This window comes from Leiobunum rupestre, chromosome 9, assembly GCF_980474605.1.
Source record: "Leiobunum rupestre chromosome 9, qqLeiRupe1.1.hap1, whole genome shotgun sequence".
Classification (NCBI taxonomy): domain Eukaryota; kingdom Metazoa; phylum Arthropoda; class Arachnida; order Opiliones; family Sclerosomatidae; genus Leiobunum; species Leiobunum rupestre.
In genome coordinates, this window is record NC_143392.1 from 22788650 (window position 1) to 22804838 (window position 16189).

General features: G+C 34.3%; 1 protein-coding gene across 4 annotated transcripts in view; it reads right to left on the reverse strand.

The window, feature by feature from the left end:
* Nucleotides 1-16189, reverse strand: part of Mcr (macroglobulin complement-related) — a 357065-nt gene that overhangs the window by 46553 nt on the left and 294323 nt on the right. The gene's annotated exons all lie outside the window — the stretch shown is intronic.

The following is a 16189-nucleotide window of genomic DNA, read 5'->3' on the forward strand; positions in this document are numbered from 1 at the left end:
CTAATTTGTAAAATTCCCTGGATTTCCCTGATTTTTAGACTAATTTGTAAAATTCCCTGGATTTTCCCTGATTTTTAGACTAATTTGTAAAATTCCCTGACTTTTCCCTGATTTTTAGACTAATTTGTAAAATTCCCTGACTTTTCCCTGATTTTTAGACTAATTTGTAAAATTCCCTGACTTTTCCCTGATTTTTAGACTAATTTGTAAAATCCCCTAACTTTTCCCTGATTTTTAGACTAATTTGTAAAATTCCCTGACATTTCCCCGATTTTTAGACTAATTTGTAAAATTCCCTGACTTTTCCCCGATTTTTATACCCATATTCAAATTCCCTGACTTTTCCAGGAGTTCCAGGTTTTCCAGGTACTGTGGCAACCCTGATATCTCATTCAACGTGTTACTCACCACGTGAAAAATCCGTTACAACGCTTTCCCAATAAACCGAGCAATAAACATGACCATGGACAGGAATCCATACCTCTACTTGGAAGGCTCGTAACAGAGAGTGTAGGGAGCTGTTGACTCGCGTGGCATGAAGGGCTTTCCACCACCCTCCTACGCATTGTAGCCCGGCCACCTAAATTAAAGGCTTTAAAATTTGCTCGATGACTTGGGCCTAAGGTGGTGCTTTGGGTATCTGATTATGCTTATCGCGGCAGATTTTCGTCTCGATGTGACTGACGGTTTTTTGGACGTCACTATGTTAACGTGGGGGGGAGCGTGCGCAGAGGGGATTTTTTCTCTCGTAGGCGGGGCCAAAGCCGTCAGAGTGATCTTACCATACGCGATACGGCAGGACAAGCATTCCAAGTAGTGGTGTGGATTCCTGCCATTGATAAAAGCGTAAAAAGGAACAATACCTTACTAAAACTAGCACCTGATTAAAGCTGCCCGATTTCAGACTTTGTACGCCCGAAAGAAAATACCCCCCAAGCTCCAATACGCAGGATACGTTAATAATATGAGAAATCAAAAAATAGGCCATGGACCAAATTAAAAATGAATCTTGCTCGAGTTTTGGGCTCGAATCGCAGAAATTGATATACATTCCAAAAAGGTGGGAGCATTTTCTATCGATTGATACTTCATTTACTCTTATAACTCCGTCGATCGAAGAGTTCAGTAGAAGAATTCCAAAATCACAGAAATGGCCGCAATTAAAGTTCTGGGCACCCTGTCCCAAAAATCAATATTGGGCTATTGAGGATCTGATATTTACTGTAGATTGACACTAGAGTTCGACGCTGCCACGCCAGCTTCTCCCTTAATTTCGGCGCGCCGCCGCCGATAGGTGATTTTTTCGGCGCGTCACGCCGACCGCCGACGTTTCTTCGGCGCGACGCCGTACTATTTTCCTATTTTCTAAAAAATCCAAGTCATTATAATTATTGTTCATGAATGATTTCTAGCAGAAATTCTATGAAAGAGTATAAAGAAATATATTTTAGTTTCTGGTCTCTCTTGGTGTATTTACTGTATTATATTTTTTACATAGTTTGTGGGCCTTTTTAATGATTTCGCTGCAGTGGTGGATACAGAAAAACTCGAAGGGGCGCTAAATGACATTTTGAGATATGAGTGTAACAACATAAAATCAAATCACATGCAAATCTTATACGTCAATCGGAAAGTACTCAGAATTCGAATATAGGCTATGGAGTTCTATATTATCTTTGGTTAAATAAAATTAGTTAAAATAATAGTAGTAAAAGTTAGTCTCCAATGCAGCATCTCACTACCGCATGCACGATCGACATATTTTCTAAGATTTATTTCTTGATTTTCGTAAGCTAATAGCGTAAGCAGGGTTGCCACAAAAATTTCAGATTCAAATTCCCTGTTTTCCCTGACCATTTTAAGAGATTTTCCCTTAAGATAAAAAATTTGTATTCTATATTTTACTTTTATCAGAAGTTAATAAATTTTAATGGACATATTTCAGTAAAAAGGTTATTGCAATGTTGAAAAAATTAGACAAACTTTCAAGGAAATAAATGATATTCATAGAATTAGTCGTAAAATTACCTTCAAAAAGTGTCAAAATAAAATTGAATTCCCTGACTTTTTACAAATTCTCAAAATTCCCCGACTTTTCCCTGACGTCACAGTGACGTGTGGAAACCCTGGTAAGTTTATAGATAAATTTCACATAAGTGTATCAATTCCCTAGCTTAACATTTTACTGAGTCATTTCTGTAATGACAACACATATTTGGTGGACTTAAGTGTTTATACTTAATACGTGCCCTTTGCCTCGTCACCATATAGCGAGCTCGTGCAGCTTCGAACAGATAATTTCATTTGAAGTCGCGTCTTGTTCTCAATTCTTTGATTCAATTAAAATTAATACGTGAAACTTTAATATCTTTAATATCCAAACATAGCTAACTTAGCCATTTCGATATGTAATTTCTAGTTTCAACACGATGACCTTTCCCCAATGGAGTAAGCGATATTACTCGGTGATAACTATATACAGTCTGATCAGATTAATATATATATTCTTCCAAATTATGATTACAGAGTTAGTAATAAAGAAGCGGCAGGTGTGGGTGCGCCGATAGCGGGTCCCCATCTTGGGTGGCTCAATTATCGCAGCGGCCTCTAGCGAATCTTTCTACGAGCGTTATCGTCGGGTAAAGATCGCGGCATACGCAATTAGGCCAATACGGTAAATACTATCGCGTTGAAATTAGAAATCCCGGTGTCCGCCGCTCAGAATTTATGGCTTTCTAAATGAGACGGGCGAGGAAAGCCCGTTAAGTTTTAACTAGTTCCAGGATCGGCCACGGCCAATTAGAGTGTCGCCAGCTACGTGCCTAATCTTTAATTCACCGGGAGGACGTACGAGCGATTATAAATATATTATTGTTATAGCGCGGAGGGAAATTGTTCGAGCCGCCGAGATATTTAGTGTCGGGATTTCGCCAAAATCTTAAAGTCTAATGTTCTTAAACTAGCCTCTCGCAAATCAGATCTAGGTCGAATGCGGATAATTGTGGAACGCCGCGCGTATTAGTAAAATTCGTTTATTGGTCTTTAATCTCTCAACTTTCATCCAATCCGAGAAAACGTGGTTAATCGAATTTTGGCTTCCTCTATCTGATCATAATTTCGCTTCGATAGATTGCGCGTATTTCGTTGAAAAAATTGATACCGGAGTCGAGTTATTTTTAAGAGAAGCTCGGGATTTTTTAGATAAAAATATTAGCGTCTGCATCCAGGGTTGGCTAATTTAAATCGAGGAATATAAAGTAAAGTAAAATATTAAATAATAATTAAATTTAATTAAGATTTCTTTAATTTCAAGATAACTGATAAAAATTAAATATCCGTTAATAATACAGAAAAAGAGCCATTGTATAAAAATCATTAAATTCAATAAAATCCAAAAAAATTGATTTAAATAAAAAACTCGATTGATTTGATTTTTATTAAAACAAATTCAAAAAAGTATTACTAAAAAAATATTTGGTGGACACATATAAGTACATTTTCAGATTAAAATACTATTGAAATATTTAGGCATATCGAAATTGTCGCGAAAATACTTAAGTGGGGGTTTAAACATATTACTGAGTAGACCTATGGCCTAAGCTTAGAAAGTCTGATTAATAAGTTAAGTGCAGCGGTAATGTAACTAAAATTTAAATTTATCTTCATTAAATTTAATGATCAATTAAAAATTTAATTTAATTGAGTTTGCTCTGAATTTACAAAGCTAGATAATCTAAGTTCGTACATTTTCCAAAATACATTAAAAGTCGCTAGATGACTTGGACCCAAGGTCGGTGCCTTGGGTTTTAGCCTAGATGATGATGATTATTATTTAGCGTAATAGATGATTTAAATATAATTTGATTGTTGAGACATAAAGTATTACATTTTTAATTTTGCATAAACCAAAAGCATAGTCTAATTGGACATATTTGCTATTTATTGCAAAGTCAGCCATAAATTAGCTACAGGAATAAATACCTTATCGCGGCAGATTTTCGTCTCGTCGAGGCTGACGGTTTTTTTGACGTCACTATTTTAACATAACAAACAACAGGGGATTTTTTTCTCTCGTAGGCGGGGCCAAAGCCGTCAGAGTGATCTTACCATACGCGATACGCCAGGATAAGCATTCCAAGTAGAGGTATGGATTCCTGGCAATTACATCCACCGAAACTTCACCGATTCACACAAAATTTCAAGAGTATCAAATCAAAAACTATATTGAAAATTTCAAAAATCTCGGGTAAACCTAATAATAATCAGCTAGGCACTACCTTAGGCCTAAGTCATCAAGCGACTTTTAAAGCCATTAACCCAGGTGGTCGGGTTACAATGCGTAGGAGGGTGGTGGCCTCAACAAGTTTTTATGGAAGGGAAAACCGAAGAACTCGGGGAAAGGCCCCTTAAAACTGCGGGGAGAGAACTTACAAACTCAACGCGGAAGGAGTTGTTCCGAGTTTTCACCCAGTGCCGCAAGCTGGGATCGAACCCGTCTCCTCTTGGTGCGAGGCGAAAGCGCTAACCACTCCGCCCCCGCACCTATTAAGTAGTAGTGAGATTTTAAAGATTTATGCCACATTTCAATCTCAGAACCGTGCGCATCCGAACTCGCCAAAATTGACTTTCTCTCTTCCAAAAGACTATATATATCCAGAAAATATCAGTCGCTAAATATACTAACAAGAGAGTTCGGTCATATATTTGACTCCGGCCAAACTATCCTCGTTCAAAGCGAAAATTTTCCTATATATAGTTGAACTTCTCCAAGAGCGGAGGAAAGTTTTCCGGCAAATAAAAGAAACTCGGAAAAGGAGAAAAGTGATTCAATTGCTTCCAAAGTGTTCCCGGCCAGGCTCGCTTCTTCGGCGACTTAAGAAGCGCCATTTCCAAACCCACCCTAAACATATCAACGAAGAGAGAGTTGAGGAGAAACGCGCGCCTATAAGCGGCGAATCTCTCTTCCAAAAGCGTGGGGAAAAAACCGTTTCCCGTTCTACGCGCGATCTAATAAACAAGTTAGCGTCCCGGAGAGTTAGGTTAGCTTCTCAGTCCCGCTTCGACGCCTTTCTGGTATGCCTAAATGGCAGGGGCAGCGGACGAAAATATTTCAAGTTACCGTAGGATTTTTTCTCTCTCTTTCCCTTCTCACTCACTGGCTCTGCGGGGAAGTCCTCTCATCGTTAGAAGCGGCGGTTTCGGCCCCCGAGAAAGGAAGGGGTACCGGGTGGCCCCCCGCAAAAGTGCCCGGTAGGTCTACAGCCCTCTCTTTTTGTTCGGCATTTCGGATAAAGTATTTGTAAAGAGGAGGGGGCCCCAGAACCAAAGCCGATTCCCCCCCCCCCCAGGCTCTAGTTCTTAGCTCGCTTCCGGAGTTACGTTTCAATGTATCAAAAAATAGGATTTGCCATTTTTTCACATTCAATTTAGTTAAAAGCGAAGAGCGACGTCTTTTATCGAAAACGAAAAGCTTATTTAAAAAAGTATTCTTTGGCCGCCCATTCCCCATTTTTATCATCTGAAATTTATTTTATTTTACTTTTTCTTCACCGTTAGGGATTGCGCTGTTTTTTTATCTTTGTTTATAAGCAATGAAAAGATCGTATTTAGGTTACTGAGGACTTACTCTTCTCTCAATATGAAAAGTTCTCTAAAATTTCACTATTCGTACAACGCGCAGCTCTTCGTTGTTCTGAACTTTTACTTACAATTGTTAGTTGGAGCCCCCCCATTGACGAAATTCCAGCTACGCCACTGTCACGCTAACTAGTATCGCAGGGATCATACAACTAATGGCAAAACGATTTCCCTGATATTTCCAGCTTTTCCCACTGATATTTCCCTGATTTTTCCAGCTTTTCCCAGGGATATTTCCCTGATTTCCCCCGCTTTGCCCACGGATATTTCCCTGATTTTTTCAGCTTTTCCCACGGATATTTCCCTGATTCCCCCCGCTTTTCCCACGGATATTTCCCCCGCTTTACCCACGGATATTTCCAGCCTTTCCCACAGATATTTCCCTGATATCTCCAGGTGCAAGATAACCACAATTTAAACTAAGATTTAGAGAGTAACTCAATGGATGATTATTTGTGCATTAAGGTAAATACATTTTTATAAGAAACCTTATTGATGCAGGTCTGTATGAACCCTGTTATTTTCTATAGTTGGACAAACGTCCATAATTAGTTATAAAAAAGCTAAATTTACTATTAGTTTAGTTCGTACGTGTAACTTTAATAATAGTTGAAATTAACCATTTAATTAATCAATAACATAGATTGCAAACCAAAATTATGTCAAGATGGCGTTCAATTTTCTATTTGAATTCGCCAGTTTCAATAATGTAAAATGTTATTTAAAATACCAAAAATACAGCCAATTTCAATAGTTTTAACAGGCACTTTTATTTTATCGCAATTGGCCAAGATGGTATTTTTGCGCGAGACCAATATCTATTTTGAAACCAATAGATGGCGGTAGTGTTATTGAAACTAGCCAATTGATATTTCTAGTTAGGTCTACATTTCCCATTTTCAGAAGAAAAAATTGAACGTTTTCAGTAATCTAAATAGGTTCTTGGGAATTTGTTACCCGTTCGCGTGAAGCATTTACGGTCAAAATATCATTATTTGGTATGTTTTAATTACTTTTTAAAAACCTTAGTTACTTCTGAATTCATTAATATCGTTGTTTATTAATTCATTAATATCATTGTTTATTAATTCATTAATATCATTGTTTATCAATTCATTACTATCGTTGTTTATCAATTCATTAATATCGTTGTTTATCAATTCATTAATATCGTTGTTTATCAATTCATTAATATCGTTGTTTATCAATTCATTAATATCGTTGTTTATCAATTCATTAATATCGTTGTTTATCAATTCATTAATATCGTTGTTTATCAATTCATTAATATCGTTGTTTATCAATTCATTAATATCGTTGTTTATCAATTCATTAATATCGTTGTTTATCAATTCATTAATATCGTTGTTTATCAATTCATTAATATCGTTGTTTATCAATTCATTAATATTATTGTTTATCAATTTATTAATATTATTGTTTATCAATTTATTAATATTATTGTTTATCAATTTATTAATATTATTGTTTTTTAATTTATTAATATTATTGTTTATCAATTTATTAATATCATTGTTTATTAATTTATTAATATTGTAATTTATTAATATCGTTGTTCATTAATTTATTAATATTGTTGTTCATTAATTTATTAATATCGTTGTGCATTAATTTATTAATATCGTTGAGCATTAATTTATTAATATTGTTGTTCATTAATTTATTAATATTGTTTAAGATAAGGAGAGATTATTCAAAATATATGCCGAATGTAAATTTAATAACACTATAATAAATTATTGCTATAAACTCACACCAATTATTGATTAATTGACAGTTAACGTACCCATTAATTTACAGGTAAATAATGCACGTATTTATGGTATTTAAACTTATATATTATTTTATTTCCAATACTGAAATCAAGAATGTATTTATTTATATATAGGGATAATTACTATGTTAAGACGATTTTTAGCTTTGCCCCAATCCCCCCCCCCTCACGCTCAAACAGCAAGCCCCCCAACAGGAGTTCCTAAAATCGGTGCAGTTTTATTTTCTAAATTCTTAAAAAGAATGTTTGGATATTTCCGGAATAACTTCGAAAAGAAATTACGCAGAGAGCGTAACTATGACTCAATTAAGGTAATACATTCCGGAAATGGTTTTATTCCGTTCGGAAACGGAGCCTCGTACTATATTAAGGATTTATTAACACCCCAAAACGTAAAGGTTATTTTGGGTTTAAGAAAAATAGAAGTAACAACCCAGGTACTTGAGGAAATAACGAAATACGTCACCCAGATCAACATACCTCTAAATTTAAAGCGCCCACATATAATAACAAAACTTAAAAGTGAAAAGTTTTCCAAACAAAGTTAAAGTGTAAATATTAGTCCTTTATAACATCGCACCAACTTTAAAGATTATTCAAGTTTAAAATTTAATTAGCTGTAAAAGGTTACCGAAAACAAAACATTACAAGAGAATATCCAGAATATAAAGATAAACAGAGACCGAATAACGGATCGATATTTAACTCCTAAACTTTTTCATTAAAATTTTCTTTCTTTATTTTAATTTAAGGGTATTGTTAGAAAATTTAAATGAAAAAATGATATCGTTTTTTTCCCTTTAGAAGTGGGATTAGGGACTAGCGTTACATAGTTAATGACAAAAGCTAAACAATAACAAAGCAACACTACGAAATGCTATCGTAAAAGTACGATATATTTTAGCTATTAGAAAGTTAGATTGTAGCGTCACGGCCAACTTTGATCTCTCGCGCTACAGCGGCCATCTCATTCGTTGACGTTTCTGTGTTAACCTATGAGCAAAAGATGTGTATGACGTGAGCGCCCCTAGCGGATTATTATTTTTATAATAGTTTTTACTAGTGTTGTAAGTCGGAAAATTTTCCGCGAATAATTTCCCGCTCGGAAAATTTTCCGGAAAATGACCGAGGCCTTTTTTCCGGAAAATTTTCCGTATTTTTCCGAAACAAATAAAAAAAAGTTTTCATTCCATGATTAGTCTAATATTGTTTGCTAATTTAAATAAAGCGGCATTTTCGCCTCATTTTTTCGAATCTGAAAGTAAAATTAAACCTCTAGACTAGTTTAAACTGATTAACAATGTAACGCTATTAATGTTTTGTAGTATGTTTACTGATATTAGACATTTTATATCGATAAAAAGTTAAAAACATTAAAAGTTAATTTCAAATTTTTATTTTTCCGATTTGTGGAAAATTTTCCGGAAACTTTTCCGCATTTCATTTTTCCGGGAAATTAACAACACTAGTTTTTACATTGAAGCCAATATAAAAACCGAGCGTGGCGCTGAACTCCTACATGTTATAGTACAGTTTATAGGGGGGAAATTCTTGCTCGCGGAATTTCAACGAATGTGTTGGCCGCTGTAGCGTGAACAGCGCCTGATCAAAGTTGACCGTGGTAGCGTACGCCAAGTTTGAACTGAAAATTCTGATGTTTAACACAAACAAACAAGAAACGTAATATCATTCCGAATTTAAAGATTTGAAACTAGAATTGGTCATAGTTTTAGAGCTAAAGTTTATTTTAACTCATATCTGTACTTTCCGAAAATACTTATTGTTTAAAATAAAAACAAAGTTAGATTAAATACAGTTTAAGAAAATTAATATTAACTGACTTCTTGTAGACCAAAAATAATTTTGTAATTAAAAATATATTTAAAACGTTCTATTCTAGGCAGTGGAGTAAATTACGCCACTGGTTCTAGGGAGAGCTCCAATGGTTTATATAAGGCCGCTACTCTAGCCAAGGCTTAAAATAAACTTCGCGCGATGCGAAAATAGCGCCATCTGCTTTAATACTTGTCAACTAAATGCGGGGAAGAATAGCGGACGATCTTCGGTTTTACGCGTTTCAGGCTGAATCTTTCAGCTGCTGTAAAGAAGATAATTTTCCATTAAACTTAAGCTGATCGAAATTTAAACTAAGCACGAGGCCTATAACGATATATAAGACTTCCATTTGTACTTTTTCGTGTGAAAATATACCCAAGGGCTCGTCATTATATATTTATCTTGGATTCGGAAAAATCTCAGAAGATGTGGGCTTCTCCCCGAACACCGAAGCAATGCGGTAGGAACACTTCTACAGGCGCTTTGACCTATTTCTTGGCCTACTAGAAATTCAAAGCAATCCGGATTCCAAATAAAAATTTATGACATAAGCGTTTAAACGAGTGAAATATAAAAGTATTCCTGACGTAAATAAACCGCGCGTTCCAAACTCCAATAATTTATAACTTGGCCGATATCAGTCCATTTCTTAACATCTACTAGAGAACGTTCCGTCTCAACCAACAAAGTAAAAAAAGCAGTTCCTCCTTTTCATTTGTCACCGAAAGAGGGCATTTTCTGGCTCCCCCTCGCGGAGAAAACTAGAACTAGGATAAAGAGGCGATAAAAAAGTTCCCCTATGAAAGATCAATGGTAGATTTCGGTTAAAGGTATACCCGTCTCTTGTAAGGAACTATATATTTAAGAAAGAATGAGCGAAGAAACGTACATAAATCACCTGCGGGGAAAATTTCGGCTCATTTATTAGAGGCGGGAGAGTTTGATTTGAAACGCTTCTTCGAAGGGCGATGCTGGAAGGCCCTTAAAAAGGCCGCTTTATTAATGTTTCTTAGACGCAATTACGGAAGGAAAATGCTTATAAATTCAGGGAGAAGATGAATATGAAAAATTCCTATTTCGTTCCCTTCAAGACGACCAAATATTTACGATGGACGCTTGGATATTTATAGACTAGGTTGCCAATGTCTTAGTTACGCGGTGCGCGTTTGATGTTACCAGTCTAAGTATATATATTATATAACTTTTAGAGATAATTGCTCATCTTTTCATAATGTTATTTTGGCTTGAAATCTGGATAATGTCAAATAATGGCTAATAAGGGAATATTGCATTAAAAAGCTAAAACCACTAATTAAATTCAGGGTCACGGAGATCGGGCCCGGGCCCCCGGAAAAATATTAATTTCGGGCCCCAATAAAGCCGTAACTATTGGAGATAATTATACAATTTAGGGGATATGTATACCTCGTAGGTGGGGTTCGATCCCAACTTGTCGCACTGGGTGAAAACTCGGAACTACTCCTTCTGCATTGAGTTTGAAAGTTATCTCCCTACTGGTTAAAGTGGTTTTCCTCCGAGTTCTTCAGTTTCCCCTTCCATTAAAAAATTGTCGAGGCTAACGGTAATAGTTAGTGTTGAAGGGCTTGCCACCACCCTCCTACGCATTGTAACCCCCTGTTTAAAGGCAATATAAGTCGCTAGATGACTTGGGCCTAAGGTGGTGCCTTGGGTATTAGCCTAGCTGATTATTATTATTAAAGCTAAAACAACTAATTATTCTCAGGGCCACCGAGAGCGGGCCCGGGCCCTGTTAAAAATATTAATTTCGGGCCCCAATAGAGCCGTAATTATTGGAGATACATCTTAGGAGTTATGTATACCTAGTTTGTTCCTAATCGGGCCCCCGAGGTTGCCCGGGCCCCGATAATTTGTGCCGGCTTCCCCCTCTCTTGTCGGGCCTGATTATATTTAAGATTTTAATAAATTTTATTGCGAATTTTACTTAGTTTACACAGAACAATGTTAGTATTCATATTTTCCAAAAACAAAACACACTAATCAAAATCTGACCAGTAATTTGTCCCTTTTGGCCAAATAATCCAATTAATAACACTGAATGTGGACCTTCCTAGGGTCCCGAAAAAGTTAGTGTTTTTCTGAAAGTAATTATTATAACTAAATAAGTAAATCTACGCTATGAGGTTTGGATATTTCCTCGAACCTCCATATCTGGCTGGAAATGTCTATCATACGAGACGGTGATACTAAAATTATCCTTGTAAAATAACGCCTTATGTTAATTATAATTAAAATTAAAATCAAGAATAAGGAAAATTCTAAATTTCTTAAAATTAAATCTGAAAACAATGAATAAAATATAGAATAGACCTTAATAGAAATTCCTAGCTAAACAGGCTTAGTCTTTGGTTTTAAAAATTCTGCTTATGCTAATTCCTATTTGATTGGTATTTTCAGAAGCGTCACCCATAAAGTCGATTTTCAAAATATAGCTAAGGTACCCTACATTACGATAGTATATTTCAAAATATAGTAAGTCCATAACTGAACTGTTTACAAAATCAATGAGATATAATTAATTATAAATAATCTAATTTAATCCTTACCCATCTTGTTATTACTCTGGTTCATAATTTAAAAGGTTGAAAATTGGAAATTTGTTTATACATAGTTTTTTACTTTTTTATTTTTATATATTTCTTGTTTGAATAATTAGTTAAAATTACAAGTCATCTTTTAGACTTAGCCCTTCTCCTTTTTGTATTATCTATTTATAACTCAAATAAATGGAAATTGAATTGAATTGAATTGACTATTTATTATTTATTCAAATTCCCAGGCTGGCTTTTCCCTGATTTTTATAACCATATTCAAATTCCCTGACTTTTCCCTGATTTTTATACCCATATTCAAATTCCCTGACTTTTCCCTGATTTTTATACCCATATTCAAATTCTTCGGTTTTCCAGAAATTCCCAATTTTCCAGGTACCATGGCAACCCTGTTGTATAACCTATGTTCTTCTGATATCGTTAATATCAAGTTTCAGACTGTTCAATGATGCCCCTTTCATTATTTCATTCGAAAGCAGCGAGTAGTGGGTAAAAAAATCTTAAACACCCCTTCAGCTATATTGGCGTGAAAATGGAGCTTCGAGCTAGTAGCGGACAATTTAAAATTTGGAAAGAGGATAATATCTGTTTGAAACCGAAAGTGAAAATCCGTGTAACGAAAGCGGATTTTAGGTTTTTTATCTCAGTGAAATTGGGGATCGAATGAAAAAATATTTAAATTAAATCTGGAAGCATAATCAATATGACTTTCACGATAAAATATCTGCAAAGTTTATAAGTAAACGTTAAAAAATTCCGTTTAATATTTCCCGAACTAAACGTTTGTTCTTCGAAACTACCTCTTTTTCTAGTTCAATGATTTTTTTAGTTTTTCATTGAATTTCCGATTTTTATGGAAAGCAATTTCAATAGGTTAACTTGTTCAATTTCTCACCGCAAAACTTAACCTCTAATTAAAATTTCCTTATATTATTCGTAATCCAGAAGGGACGAGGGTTGGGACCAGGGAGGCCCATTTATCTCCCTTATCTGGCAAACGTAATTCCTTGGTTTGATTTGAAATAAATTAACCCTTACTGATTTTACGGTAAAAGTTTTCAACAAATCGTTGTAGACATTGAAATTAAGATATCATATTAATATGAGAAATTTTCCATTTACAATATTGCTATATTTTCAAATATACTCTCCTCACGTTGGTTAGCTTAGCTATATAGGTAAAACTCTTCACTTAAAAAACATTTCCCAATAGGGCTGGATATAAGCTTAACTTCTAAACCTACAGTATAGTCACCATTGCAAATAGTACTAAAATAAAGATCTTCATCTTATTGATACACTGTTTAGTTAGGAATTCATTTATAATATCTATTATCTTAATCAACTAAATAAGAAAACTAAAACCTACTAGGCGATGAATATAATAAATATTATGGTAGCAGTTATTAATATTTACTTTGTTAATGGAAGGATAAATGGTCCATGTCTTTTCTAATCCAATCGGCCCACCAATAAATACATGCTTGAGTTTTGAGAGTTAAGTAATCATAGTCCAACAAAGGTCAGCATCATTATGTATAGTATAAAAAAACCGGAATCGTGTCTGGTAGGCATGACGCCGGGGGGAGCGATTAGAAACCAAAAGATATAATTATCTACAAATCGGCCTCTTAAATTACACGCTTCTGAAAATTAGCCTTCTAATTAAGCGCAAATTCATAAGAGTACCAATATATATATATATATATATATATATATATATATATATATATATATATATATATATATATGCTATCATTGATAGACAAATAATCGTTCTAATATGAGCTGTATATTTTAATAAATATTGTATAAATAAAAAAATGTTTTTTTCCAGCTTTTGAGAAATATGGTGGTTTTTTCGGGTCACGATTAGTTATTTCCCAGGAATATATTTTGGAGCCACGCGCGTATCGGGAACACTGCGTGACGAAGATAGCGCCACCTGCGAGCTGTTTGGCGACTATGACCGCTGCGAACGGGTACCCCTTTTAATCATTTATTGACCCTTATGCTAATTGGATCCACGAGCTCTTATTTATCCAGCTTATTTAGCGTCTTCCAATATGAAGTTATTTCCGTGTTTGGCATTTTTAACAACGACTTTACAATTTAACTTATGTTCCCTCATAAAGAAAGAAATTAACGTTAATTTACAAATGAAAATCGAACGTTTTCAATCCTATTTTAAAATCGTTACCTATTATCATAAGTAACATAATAACCATGAGTATGACACTTCCTATTGTTTTAATGGAACCTTTTTTTCGACACAAATTCTCGAATTGAATAGCTTTTTATCGTCCTGTATGTAGTATATTCCGCCTTAAGCATATTTTAACACTTGGGGGCTCTGTACTAAGAAGAAAACCTAGATTGCGCAATAGCTCTAAAAATCAGGCTATTATAGCGACTTTAAAACAGGATCGAAATGTGTTAATAGTTCTTTTTATAAAATAACCTTGGCCATCTTGTTGAAATGTTGCCTCCCCGCTTCAGCTGTGGATCCGTTTTCTCTCCCACTAAAGACCTTATGAACTCATTCTTAGGCATTGGCTGAACTATTCCAGGGCAACATTTCAACAAGTTGGGCAAGCGTAAAGACATTTTATAAAATCAACTATTTTTGGTGACGTGCCACTCTAGAAATGTAGATTTAGACATTTCGAAAAAAATCGATTATTCGATTTCTTAATAAAATTTCCATAAAAATTTCTAAATCTTAAGAAATACGTGAAATTTAAAAATATTCGAATATAATCTTAGAATTTAATGAAAATAAAAATTCTTAGAAATCGGGAAATCATTTATTGCACATCTTAAAAATTAAAGATTAGTTTAGAAATCCTAAAATCAATTGGAATAAAAATAAATCTTAAGTAATAGGGGAAATCTTTGGTAATCAGTAACATTAGAAATCTTAAAAATCCAAGGTTATTCTCGAGTCTTGAGAAATCGGGGTAATCTTTGGTAATTCAGGAAACCATTGGCTCGATAAAAAAAGGGAAATATTTATTTGAAAATTTAAAATAAAAATCCATGTTCATTTTTGATTTTCGATAAAGTTATTGGGATTCGCAATTGAAAGATATCTTTGTGAATCAGTAACAAGTAACGGAAATGATTTATTTGACAAAAAAGTCGGGAAATCTTTAATGAAATCTTAAAAATCCAAGATTATTTTCGAATTTTTAATAACTATAACTAATAACTATCTTAATAAGTAAAAAAGATTTATGCAAAAAGAACTGCTACTTCATGGAAATAAAATATTTAATTTAAAATATTTAAAATTAAATATTTTATTTTCATGAAGTAGCAGTTCTTTTTGCATAAATCTATTAACTTATTCAAAAAAACCATGGATCTAAACTTTAAAATTCAAGAATATAACTATCTTCTATAAATAGAGGGGTGAGGCTAAAAATTCAGGAAATCTTAATAATAAAAGATTCATTTTGATTTTCCAATAAATTACTGGTAATCTATAGAAATCTTTGCCAATCAAAAATCTGATGTACAGTCAAAGCTACGAGATCAAACACCGATTACGGGGTTGATCAAAAGACATACAAACTCCTATATCAGGGTCGATTATTCGGCGAGTATTTATCACTTCGACGCTACTATAAAAAAATCTTTGACATTTGCTTATAAGAAAACAAGGAACCGTATGCAAAAGAGATATCCGAAAAATCTTTTTCTTCGGGGAAAGCTTGTCAAATTTTCCAAATTTAATAACATCCCTTCCATCCGCGTGAAAAGGAACCAGAGTGTCCCCTGTTTTTATCGAGCATCAGCCCCCCCCCCCCCCCTGTTCTATAAATTTCGTCTTAAAAAAGAATATTTGAAATGACAAGCGGCGAGCTCTTGTTCGAGTAGAGGGGTCGGTCTTTCCTGCAAATAATATGGGAGGAGGATTCAGTTTGAAATGTACCCCTCCCTTCCAAACGGGATATTATATGAAAAAAATGGTACCGGTTTTTCGTTGTTCGATTTGTGATTAGTTTCTGTATTGTCAGGTGTTGTATGGACCATTTTATTTCGGATGGGATTTTATTATTTTGGGATATCTTTGCGCGATTACACAAGTTTAGTAAGTTCATTAATAGTTAGGTATTTAAAATACAATATTTTCACTATATATTACTATTATTATTAATAAATAATTTAATTATACGACGGAAATTATTCGCTCACTTCTGCGAAATTTGGATATTCACTTTGCAATTTCAATCTACCTACATATTTCAGTATAAATTATTCGCGTAGGTTTTCAATCATGTATTCGTCGTATTTAATATTTTTAGAATAACCACTCATTTTATGA